The 13,484-nt window shown below is 37.0% G+C and overlaps 2 non-coding genes across 2 annotated transcripts; both read right to left on the bottom strand.

Moving 5' to 3' along the window:
* Positions 1 to 11,660: 11,660 nt before the first annotated feature.
* On the bottom strand, positions 11,661 to 11,734 carry trnat-agu (transfer RNA threonine (anticodon AGU)). Its single transcript has one exon. It is a non-coding gene; the product is annotated as a tRNA-Thr (tRNA).
* Positions 11,735 to 12,220: 486 nt separating this feature from the next.
* On the bottom strand, positions 12,221 to 12,294 carry trnat-agu (transfer RNA threonine (anticodon AGU)). The gene has a single exon. It is a non-coding gene; the product is annotated as a tRNA-Thr (tRNA).
* Between the last annotated feature and the right edge of the window lie 1,190 nt (positions 12,295 to 13,484).

Genomic DNA, 13,484 nt, shown 5'->3' with positions numbered 1-13,484 from the left:
TTTCTCTAAACTTTCTGGGAGGGTGACTGTGAGGAGCAAAATATCCAGAATAGATGTCATAGTATCGAGCATGAAGGAGTTCGACAGCATGAAGCCACCCTTTTTGACCCATGTGTCTCTAAAACTGCGAGATTGCACAGCCTTTGGCAAAGACATCTACTTCCCTTGTCTCTGTAGAATTGAACATACTTTCAAAAGTAGCTGTCAGGACTTCCTTTCCTCAGGAGGGCCCAGAGAGAACAGTCACTGCCAGATAAGCAATGCTAAGATTTGAAAGCAGGATCTCCTGTTTGCAAGAAAGGTACCTTGACCAGCTAAGACACAGGACCCTGTTGGAAAAGAGTGTTAGCATATCAGAGTAGAAAAAACCTCCAAGAAAAGATTTGTGAACAGGATTGACTTCCACCCTTGATCAGTGCAGCACATTTTCTTGGGTAACCGTTTTATATCAGCTTTTAGGAAAACACACATTTCATCAATACTTAGTTGCACAACACACTGCAAAGGCACTGCTGGGATTTGAACCCAGGATCTTCTGTTTACTAGACAGGCACTTTAACCAACCAAGCCACAACATCTTTTTGAAACTTTCTGGGAGGGTGACTGTAAGGAGCAAAATATCCAGAATAGAGGTCATAATATCAATTAATAGGTCGTGCTATTGACAGCATGAAGCAGATTGTTTGAGGAAAGTGTTTTGGTGGTCAGATGTCCTTGCTGTTTTTAGTCCAAGTTTGCTTAGCAAAATGACAAAAGCTGCAACCTGAATCCAGATCCTTTGAATAGCCATATTTTGCAAAACAGAAGTCTATCGCTCTATCAATTGCACTACAGAACCCACAAAAAGCATTCTTTTGTGTCCCCAAAACAGTGAGTTTACACACTCTGTGGCATGGAAATCACCTTCCCTGAGACTCTGTAGAATTCATTGCCGTTTCAAAATGCATTGTCAGGACTTTCTGTACTCAGGAAAGGATAGAGAGCACAGTGACTGCCAGATAAACACTGCACAATTTGATACCAGAATTTCCTATGTACAAGACAAATGTCTTGACCAGAATAGTGTCGTGGAAAATCACGATGAAGCTCTCTAAGCTGTAAGAAAACTGAGTCTTGAGTTCCAGATGCCAAAGTTGTAGTTTATTGAACACCAACAAACATGAGACCAGTCAGCTGTCCGTTCTGACTCATTTTTCTAAGTTCTCAGTTATATACCTTTTTGTTATCTTGTTACCCACTGTCTCTGACCCACGAGGTCACTGCCTTGTCTCTTTCCCACCAATATGTTCTACGTCCTTTGTTAATTAAATATTGGTGGGAGATCCCTCGCCTATCTATTAAAAAGAAAAAGAAACATGTATCTTTGGTAGCCTCTCATATCTTGACCTCGTGTTACAGTTCATGGACAGAGTACATCAACTCCTAAAAACATTTGCGTAATAGACAAACAGCCATGTCCTCATCACATACTTTTTACAATGAGGTGGCCTTGTTTGCTCATACACATTATCATTTGACTTTTGAAAGAAAACACCAGCTGCAAAGATATCATACATTCAGCTTATTAGAACAAGACACCATTCATACGAGCCAGCACAAAGGAAACACACCAAGGACTCTCATCAGAATGCTACTGATTAACAGAAACACATTTTGTTTTTGAAGAAATACATATTTTGTTTTTGACGAAATACACCTGTTTTTCAAGGTTATATACCATATATCCCCCCCTCTGTGACTTATAAAAGTCTCACACTCTATTTCCCTTAAACCAGAGTACAGTCACACAAGCCAGCCTGTCCCATTATATCATGCAGCCAAAGTAGGCCACTCAGTCCACTATCCAATGCCATCTTTATGGGGCTGCACTCTGCAGAACTTGGGACCAAACATCTCCCTCCACACTTGGCTAGGAAGGAGTAAAAGATCCCAGTCCCTAGCTATCACTGTTCCTGGGGGTGGGTGACAAAAATCAACTCATTTGTAATAAGCATGTGCATGCAAATGTAAAGCCTTGCGTGATGTAGAGTACAATTGATTATCCATTAAGTAGAAGATATATATATATATGCTTAACAAAACACTAGTAAAAGTAACATAGTAATATGCATCCTTCGTTGCCAGAGGAACTCACAGACAATTCCGGTAGCCTGGAGCGCTATCTGGTGGTGTGTTGGAGCAGACAGCGGGTTTTAAACCACCAGTTGAGTCTATTTGCTCTTGCAGCCAAGCACTGAGGTGCTCGTCGCTCCTTTCTTCACATATGTTCCTCACATGTCTTCTCTTGGCAATTGTTTCACATCCATATTTTGCTTAAACATAATCATCAGCAACACTACTTCTACTTGATTAGGTACATTGTAATAAAGATATACTTCATTAATCATTATAAGTAATTGGTTACATTGAGAGTATTAGGGGAATATGTCAAAAATAACAAACAAAACACCCTCTAACTCCTTTCTTGAGATGCTATCTATTCTGTTATGTAAAATGAAAATACAATAGTCATGCTATCTCCCTTACTATCAAAAACATGAGAAAAGTGTTCAAAAATAAAATTCCCCTTAAATTCCAGTGTTATTTCTGGATTGCTTCTCAGTAAATCTCATCAAGTTCATCCAATCCTGGCCCAATGGTACAGTATCTAGTTCCTAGCCCTGTCCCCGGTGGTAGCATTGAAACAGTTACCATTTGTTTAGCCACGGTTCTAGCTACGGTTCTAGTCATTATTGATCTCAGAATGGGTATAATACAACAAAACAATAATCCAAATAAGGTCAGTCCTATAACTATTATTACCTATTTTCATTAGCCCCATCTTCCATGAACCAAAAAGATCATCAAACCATGTCCCAAAAAGCTGATCTCTACCTGCATTAGATTTAACTGCCTTTCGCAGGTCATGCAGTTTCTTCATTGCCTGGGTAAAAGCTCCTTCTGGAGATGTATTATTTGCTATGTATGTACAGCAATCTGCTCTGAACATAACACTTATCTGCTAATAACCAATTCAGTGCTTGACGATTTTGCCATGCCATTTTATTAGTGGCTGCTAATTGGTCTCCTAATGCCGCCAGTGCCTTGTCAGTATAGTTTATAAATCTCTGTTGGTTATAGAAAATATAATTAATGCATTCTAAATTTTTGTTGGGTGTTACCCATATGAACACTGACTCAAAGCCTGATTTAATCTCATCTCTAACTTTAAACTTTTGAGGTATTCCTCTTGGTTGGCCAATTGCATCCAAGTAGACATCATGATCTGGGGTGTACGCTCTTTTCACCCTTGCTTTGTTGTGTACTAAATATTTTGGTGCAGTTTGGATTTCAGAGGGGTCCCATTCTACCATAGTTACTTCTTGTATTAGCCTTACTCTAGCGCACAGTCCTTTCCAGCCTTTAGGTAGTGCGGGTTTCAATTGACCTCTCCCACATAACCAAAAATAGTCCACTATAGTTTCCGTTTGTTCCTCATGGATTTTTATCACAGGCGATACTAGAGTCTGATTTTCACATCTTGTAAGGCAATGACCGACAACTACACCTAGACATCCTGGAGTTATGTTCGCAGTAAAATTTTGTAAAAAAAAAAACATTTCATCATCTAAATGCCATATTACTGCGCAATTGCCCTTAAATTGTCCTACATTCGTTTTTCCTTTAGTTTTGTTAAAACATTCATACTCCAGTTGTCGATTTATTGGATATGATAATGGGCTTTCTTTTTTTCTCATTATCCACATGTACGTCTAATTTTCTTCATTCATTTCCCCACCCTATCATCTTATAATATTTATCATATTCGGATGACCCAAGAATGCCAAACATTCTGCTGGGCAGAACAATGTTCTCCCTGTTTTACCACAATTTTTTGGCATAATACTAATCACAATGCTTATAATCATACTGATTCGGGACTACTACCAATTTTTTTCAATGGAGAGGGTGAGCACATTACACAGTTTGTCATTTTTGCTTGCTTAGCTGTATATCTGGCCCATTTATACCAGTCATTTTGATTTGCGTGTTCTAATAATTCCTCTGTTCCTGCTGACTCTATGGGTTCCATATCATTTTCAAAATTTATTGGCTTTTTCAGTCTTTGGGTGATTATTTAGTCAGGTGTCTTTTTAGGCAGATTATTTGGTTTGTTCTGCTTAGCCAAATTGCTTATCCAGATTCTTTGCTTTCCGGGTTCACCTTTGTTTAGTGATCCAGGTGTTTGCTTCTTTCTGATTTCTCATGCTATGTTATCTAGTCTCTGCTCATTCGGGGGAATAATATTGAAGGTCTGAGATGTCAATTGTAAGAAATTCATCATACCATGGTCGTTGTGACGGTCCTTCGCCTGGGGAGTCTGGGCCTTCCTGGATCTCCTCTCTGGTAGGCCCTGTATGGGAGGCAATACCTGTCCCAAATATGTTAGTAACAGCATCATCCACACTAATACCTCCTTGAGCTTCCATCTTTCCTCCATGTCCCACAACGCTTCATCGAACGACTGCGCTTGTTGGCCCGTTTCATTTCCTTCAGTTGCTTCTGTATCTGTTTCAGCAGGACGATCACTTTCTTCTTGTCTTTCTCCTTCTTCACCTTCCTGGTCCTGTTCTTCTGTGACATGTACTTCCGTCTCACTTTCTATACTTTCCTGCTCTACTACGGCACTTACTTCAATCCCTCTTTCTGCCACAGCGTGCTCTTCCCCTACTTTCGCTTGTCCCTCTTCTACTTCCTCTTCTCTTTCTTCAGATTCTGTAGCCGGTTCCTGCTGATCATCTTCTTCCTCGGGTTCTTGGTTTTGTGCTTGCTGCTCTTCTTTGTCTGAATCCTGCCTCGTATTCATCGTTGGGAAGTCCATATTCATAGTTTCTTCAATATAGTCCGTCAAGTGCTCTGTACTTTCTGAATTCACTTTCTGGAGTATTTCGTTTTAGGTCAGCTTCATTGGAAAGACCATCCAATAAAAGAATGATCAAATATATAACATATCATTGGAGTAATCAATTTCCTCCCAGTTTGGTCTTTCTGTTGCATTGGACCATTTTCATTAATCAGTATTTCATCTGGTTTTTTATTTAATCAATGGTAACACACAATATAATATTATTCCCCTCACAAAAATGGCTGTTTCTATCATTATACCAATTGTAGCAACCCTGCACCCTATTTCTTAATTAATTCCATTTATATTGTTACAAACAAACAAGACAAGCAATCTTAATCTTTAGTCACCACCATGTTTCTTTTCCATTCTTCATTACTTTTACAATGTACATGAGTTCAATTAAAGCATAAGTACAAGTAATAAATCATCTTCCAGTCTAAATTCATTATCATACAAACATTCCCATGTTTGTTTAATACTTCTATAAATAGTCAAGCACTCCTTTGTCTGCAACGGTTCTCAAAACTTTACCCCCAAAATCAATCTATAATAATCCTCTACACAGGGTATGATCCCCTGACAACACAGTGACAGAATGCTTGGTATTTAACATTGTGATAAGTTATTTTAGTAAAGTGGTTATTAAAATGCTGTCGGGTTCAGTGGAACTTTAAATTTTTGGGCAGGTCTCTTCTAGACCTCCCTTTTGATGCTCTGATCTAAGAGCATTCATCCACTTCCTTAAACCCATTTCAAACCTCCACTCCCTCACACTGTTTCTAATCTCATTACAGCTATTTCTTATTTTTTCATTTTACAATCTCACAAACATATATTTACTTTATTCTTCAACAGTAAAAATAGTGATATTTATAATAACTGATTATATTAACTGCTTTCAAACTTTCTCATCTCAGACCATTTAAAAACAAAAAACTACTCTCATCTTACTTTCTTCTGTCCATTAAAACAACATACAAATAACCTTCTAATCTTTAATAAAACAGAACAGAATGTCTTTTTCGACATTCTCTATATAATCAATACAACTTATTTCTAGACTTCTGTTCATGCAGAGCTTTACATTTACAACACCTATCTTATTATTATTATATTATAATCTTTTTTTATTGTTAAGTAATAATTTGTTATTACTACTTTCTCCATTTCTTACATGTTCTCAGCTGAAGGAACTTCCATTCTATCTAATAAAATAATATAAATCAAGTTTTTAAACTACTGGCGACCTGTCCAGGGTGTCCCCCGCCTTTCGCCCAATGTTAGCTGGGATAGGCTCCAGCCCCCCGTGACCCTGTACACAGGATAAGCGGTTGACGATGGATGGATGGATGGATGGAAGTTTTTAATCTAACAGAAAAGTAAGTAAAATTTTAAACAGAATAAAGTCTTAAAGACAAACATATCTAAAAACTTATCTCTTTTCTTGTGTTTTGAAATAATTGCTCAATAAAATACACTACGTCCTTCACATTTCTCATGACTCTTACATGTTTCTTCATCTTTTAACAGTTATCATTATTATACCTCTAAAATGATACTTTCACGTATTAACTATGGCAAATGGAAATGGTAGTAATAGAAATAGACACTCAATAAACACTTTGAAGCGCCCACTAACCTCCTTTTTTATTTCTTTATTATGAAGGTACTCTCTGGAAACTTTGGGGGAGTAACCAATCCAATAGGTAACTCTATAACTTTGCCATTCATTTGTAGTATTTACACTTCAAATCAATAAATCAGTGGTTAGCTGCCGGATTTAAATTTAGACCCTCAGAACAATTTAGACACGGGTATTGAACCCCATTGATGGCATTCTGGAAAATCATAAAGTGATCGTATAAGACTGAAATCAACTTTTCCAGATAAATTTTAATCCACATTATAAATGGCAAATCAATAATGATTACCAGCAGCAATGAGCGCAGGAGGATATATCAGATCAATCACATCATTTTCAGTCTTCTTTGTCTCCGGATTTCCTCCTGCAGCATTAGTAACTTCTATAAAATCATCTTTCTCAGCCATCTGCAATGGTGAGAAACTAGTTCCAGAATGAGTTAGTGAAACAACATACACATAATGATGACAAAAGAAACACAGAATAGACACGTGAATATGAAGTTATTAACATTCATATATGAGGAAGTTATGATGTTCAATTTAATCTTAACCTTTCTCCATGGGCTTCACCCGCCGCCAAGACCAATGTTTAAATGATCCAAATCATTCTTAAATTTATTTTCCTTTAATTTTAGTCTCAAATGCAGCTTCTCAGTGTACTCATGATCAACCAAGACCTATTCTGTGTATACCAAACAAAAAATAAATAAAATTAAAATAAAATATCTAACTATTTGCTATCTATCTTTTTTCTAAAGTCGGGGCCCCTTTCTGTCTGTCTGAAGACATCAAGAGAGGCCGGTTTCCCCTCAAAGTCATCCTCAATGCCTTCATCAGACAGTCCCTAACAAAAATAAAAAATCTCTGCCTATCTTTTGTTGGTTGATCAAGTTTACACCGACTACACTGCACTCACATTTAAATTGTTCTCCAGACATTTTAAAAATCATAGAAAAATCAAAAACATTTAATTTAATAATGTTAAAATAGCATTCTCTCATAAACTGGACCAGACAGAACATAAAATGGACACATGAATGTGAAGTTTTCACATTTAAGGTTTAACTGCATAAGATACAAAATATAATTTTCTATTAGTTATTTTATCATCATATCATTTGTCCTCTATTGCCATTTGCTTTAATATAACAACACGTATCTTAAATACAACCTTTGTTTAAAATCCAATGACTTATTTGACTTTAGTTTAACGCAATACACTCGACTCAAAGCTTTATTGTTTGTCCAGATAATGTGATTTCCCAAATGCAATTCAATCGCTTTAAAGTGATCACTTTTTTATAATCTAAATATTCTTACTCATCACTTTGATATAAAAGGAGTTATGATCTGACACATGTCCATTCAACAGCTGCTCCCTCTCAGTTTAGTTAATCTTATATCAGGCTTCATTCATGGCATGAAATGAACAGCCAAATAATAAACATTGTCCAGTCCGCTAAGGGTTAACTTTTTGATTTCATGCACATTTTTGTTTTACAGCTATTTGTTTGTTTATACTGTATTATATTTATCCTTATACATACACACACACACACACACACACAGACATATATATATATATATATATATATATATATATATATATATATATATATATATATATATATATATACACACACACACACACATTTACACAGACATACACATATATTTTTTTCATTGGTTTTCATTCTACAACCAGAATATTTATTAAGTGCCCTCTTTGTTTTTAATCATCAGATCTCTTCTGCCTCTTATATTGATGAAAATAGTCTAAATAGATTTTATTTTATGTAAATTGCATACATACTCAGCATTAGTTATGCAGCAAAGGATCAACCTCTCTATCTGGATGGATATTTATAGGGCTCATCATACACTTCCATACGCAATCACACTTCAGTCATACTTCCCATACTTTAAAACACAGATACTCTCACAAACACAGAACCTTTCACACTTTTTACAAACACAAGGCCTTTATAAACACAGAGCTCTCAAAAAATATTATACTAAAACAAACCTATTACTTCTGCCCCTCCTTTTGCTCTCCTCTTTATATCCCTCTCCTTTATTTCCATAAAAAACACTCATTATTTACAGTGGTTGATTGCTGTATCTGTTACTTCTTTTTATATTAAAACTCATGTACTTCCACCCACAGCTGTCACATCCATTTTGGGTCTCTGTTCAAGACAATTTCTACATTGGTGCTAATTCTCCTTTACTCTCCCTATTAAAAATCACCTTAACATTTTTGACTGTATTTAATTTGTTCATAACTCCAGAAATGATCACTAATTCCCTGTGTTTCTATTATTAATCTTTTTAACTCGATTTCTCTTCTCCTCTCAGTTAGTCTCCTCTCAAATTCAGTAACATCTTATTTCCACATTATGATTTCTGCTTCAGGAGGAAAACTGAGACAAGGAAAAAAAAGTATTGTTCTGTTTCTCTGTGTGTGCTCAAAGCCCTCCCTTTACAGCTCCCTATTCTCACTCTAGCAGCCCCTCCCTTCTCTTTCTCCCAGTACTCAGTCTCCAGCGTACTGTAAGAGAGAGAGAATGAAAAAATCCACAATTTATCCGAGTCTTACCAACTATACTTCTGGATAACTTCCAACTAAATAAACTAAATATTTATTACTACTAATACTTATTTATATATTTCTTATACTTATTTTTATTTCTTATCTCTTCCCCTTATATTTATTTATTATCTTTTATTTCTTTCTTTTTACTCTTTTTGTTATCCGCTTTATTTTCTTAACTTATATTTTCTCTTATTCTTTTATTTTATTATTTGCTTATGTTCCTTCTTTTATTGCTTATATGGTTTCACTTTTTTTCTTCTCAAAACCAACTATTTGTTTATTCATGCTTTATGTTTGTTAGTATAATCTTATTTTGTGAATTACAAAACTTTTCTTAAAACATGGTTATACCTCACTTACTACTTATACATACAGCTTGGGTACAAAGTCTAAACTGGATAACATGATTATACATTACTTATTTCTTATACATACAGCATGGTCACAAGTGTTTAAACTAATGCATTCATTTTTCTAACTATTTGCTTTATCATGCATTATGCTTTCATTTTTGATTACATATTTATTTCAACATGAGCAATACATTGCTTTCACATGAGAAATGCATCATTATCCATGTCTTTATTAGCAATACACACTTAAGTTTTGCATTCTGCTTTATACCATGCATATCTATGTTTCCCTATCCTAGTCTGCCCTCTTAAAACAACGTTTCAAAATAATGTGCCACTTCAGATTTCAAGTAAGGAATATTCGCCTCATTGACTGACACTTTCAAATGTCCCCTGTATATATCTATCTCATCTCTATGGCCTGTTTTACAGAGTGTAGTTATGTGATCCACAAATTATTTAGGATCTATGTTCCTAACCGCAACATCCAACCAGTTAACAAATGGCCACTCCTGTTCTATTTCTCCTAAATTCACCACTTCAGTTAAGGTTCTCATTAACTCCTTCTTTTTTACAGTTAATTTTCTCTTCTGCCCTGTATAATCTATGTACTCTGATTCTTTCCAAAAATGATCGCTGATTCCCTTTGACTCTATCAGCGCTCTTTCCAATTCTCTCTCCCACTCTTCAGATCTGCATTGATCTCCAAACTTTACAAAACTCGCTTGTCTCTGCATTTTTCTCTAGTCTTGTTCACTGCAATGGAAAACATTTTGCCTTTTCTTTATCTTTTTCCCAATTATTCTATTGTTTCTGTATAAGCACACATGCACCAACAACATAGTTAGTCATGCACATTATTCATTATCTCAAACATGCACATAGTCCAACAAGTCCCCGTTTTCTGCACAGTCCGGGTTCTGTCAAACACTGCAATAAATAACTTAATCTAACACCTGGAGGAATTTTACGCGAATTTTCACTTCTCCACCCGTGTTAGGATTTTCACCTGTACAGAATTTTCAGCCACTCTTCTGGCAAAACCTTGAATAAATGCACCTAACCGGGAATTTTCACGCGCCGTCGCTTCTCGACTCACCCCCAGGCTTTTTCTACCTTCTTTAAAAAAACTTTCTTAAACAATCCCACCCCCAATTTTTTGAAATCTGGAACTCGCCTCTATTTTAGCAAATTTGTCCAAATTATTCTATGTCCGGACCGGCAAAAGTCTCTGGGAAGTCACTTACTGGGACTTGCTATCACAGATCACACAAGATCACCTTAAGCAAAACGCTTACCTTGATTTTGTGGCGCCAGTGAGCTTGTGTAATTCGTGCAAGCCGTCCTGTCAGTGACCTTTCGACCCCTTTGACCTCACTGCTGTCCCTTCGTCGGTCGCCAGCAATATGTCGTGGAAAATCACGATGAATCTCTCTAAGCTGTAAGAAAACTCTCGGAGTCTTGAGTTCCAGATGCCAAAGTTGTAGTTTATTGAACACCAACAAACATGAGACCGGTCAGCTGTCTGTTCTGACTCATTTTTCTAAGTTCTCTAAGTTATATACCTTTTTGTTATCTTGTTACCCACTGTCTCTTTCCCACCAATATGTTCTACGTCCTTTGTTAATAAAATGTTGGTGGGAGATCCCTCGCCTATCTATTAAAAAGAAAAAGAAACATGTATCTTTGGTAGCCTCTCATATCTTGACCTCGTGTTACAGTTCATGGACAGAGTACATCAACTCCTAAAAACATTTGCGTAAGAGACAAACAGCCATGTCCTCATCACATACTTTTTACAATGAGGCGGCCTTGTTTGCTCATACACATTATCATTTGACTTATGAAAGAAAACACCAGCTGCAAAGATATCATACATTCAGCTTATTAGAACAAGACACCATTCATACGTGCCAGCACAAAGGAAACACACCAAGGACTCTCATCAGAATGCTATTGATTAACAGAAACACATTTTGTTTTTGAAGAAATACATATTTTGTTTTTGACGAAATACACCTGTTTTTCAAGGTTATATACCATAGTAGTCACAGCACCCTGTTGATAAAGAGTGTTAGAGTAGTACTGTCAGAGTAGAAAAAACCTTGGGTAACCGTTTTCTATCAGCTTTTAGAAAAACACACTTTTCATCAATACTCAGTTGCACAACACACTGCAAAGGCACTGCTGGAATTTGAACCCAGGATCTCCTGTTTACTAGACATGCACTTTAACCAACTAAGCCACAGCACCTTTCTCTAAACTTTCTGGGAGGGTGACTGTGAGGAGCAAAATATCCAGTATATTTTAGACCAAGCCGCCACAGAGCCCACCTTTTTGACCCATGTGTCTCTAAAACTGCGAGATTGCACAGTCTTTGGCAAGGAAATATACTTCCCCTTGTCTCTGTAGAATTGAACATACTTTCAAAAGTAGCTGTCAGGACTTCCTGTCCTCAGGAGGGCCCAGAGAGCACAGTCACTGCCAGATAAGCAATGCTAAGATTTGAAAGCAAGATGTCCTGTTTGCAAGAAAGGTACCTTGACCAGCTAAGCCACAGGACCCTGTTGGAAAAGAGTGTTAGCATATCAGAGTAGAAAAAACCTCCAAGAAAAGATTTGTGAACAGGACTGACTTCTACCCTTGATTAGTGCAGGACATTTTCTTGGGTAACCGTTTTTTATCAGCTTTTAGAAAAACACACATTTTATCATTACTCAGTTGCACAACACACCAGAAAGGCACTGCTGGGATTTGAACCCAGGATCTCCTGTTTACTAGACAGGCACTTTAACCAACTAAGCCACAGCACCTTTTGCTAAACTTTCTGGGAGGGTGACTGTGAGGAGCAAAATATCCAGAATAGAGATCATAGCATCGAGTAATAGGTTGTGCTATTGACAGCATGAAGGAGTTTGTTTGAGGAAAGTGTTTTGGTGGTCAGATGTCCTTGCCGTTTTTAGTCCAAGTTTGCTTAGCAAAATGACAAAAGCTGCAACCTGAATCCAAATCATTTGAATACCCATATTTTGCTAAATAGAAGTCTAGCGCTTTATCAATTGCACTACAGAACCCACAAAAAGCACTCTTTTGTGTCCCCAAAACAGTGAGTTTACACACTCTGTGGCATGGAAATCAACTTCCCTGAGACTCTGTAGAATTCATTGCTGTTTCAAAATGCATTGTCAGGACATTCTGTACTCAGGAAAGGACAGAGAGCACAGTCACTGCCAGATAAACTCTGCAAAATTTGATACCAGCATTTCCTATGTACAAGACAAATGCCACATGCCAAGACAAGTAGCCACAGCACCCTGTTGGAAATGAGTGTTAGTGTGGTGGAAAAATGTATATTTTACTTTCTTTCTTATTCACTTTCTTAAGACATTATGTGGATTTTCTTTCGATTCAATCATGTGTTTCTCTCCTCTGGTATTTTCCTATTCACCTGGAAGGAACAAAGACACACACAGTAAAACAGATGGTCAGAAAAAAGCCTTTTGTTGAGTTTCACGGTTGTGAAACTCAGTAAAGCCCAGGGGGCCCACTGTCTTCAGGAAAAGATAGCGTTTATATAGCCTTTTGATGACCTCACAGATGTAAGGACAGTAAAATCCAGGGGGTTTAGAAGAGCCATTTGTATTTCTAAAACCAGCTAAATCTGGTTTTACTGGGATGAGTGGAAAATTACGGAAGAAGGGACTTTGAGGACAGGGGGGTATAAATAGGCCATGTGTTTTCTGTGTGAGTAGGTTTTTGTTCTTGTTGCGAGGTAGCTGTCGCGATATTTTTGTGAACAAACCTCTTTTAAAAGCATAAACTATCTTTTAAAATATAATTTGGATCCTGATGTCTCTTATCCTGTGATGCTCTTTGTTTAATTATTGTTTTTGCCACAACAATTGGTGTCAGAAGTTGGGATCTCACGGCAGTTTCTTCTGGTCTTGAAGTCAGCGGATTTGACGACTGATCATCCCAGAAGCACCAGAAAGAACCCGGTGGC

This window comes from Xyrauchen texanus, chromosome 9, assembly GCF_025860055.1.
Source record: "Xyrauchen texanus isolate HMW12.3.18 chromosome 9, RBS_HiC_50CHRs, whole genome shotgun sequence".
In the NCBI taxonomy this organism is placed as follows: Eukaryota; Metazoa; Chordata; class Actinopteri; order Cypriniformes; family Catostomidae; genus Xyrauchen; species Xyrauchen texanus.
This window is presented reverse-complemented; position numbering and strand designations above follow the sequence as displayed.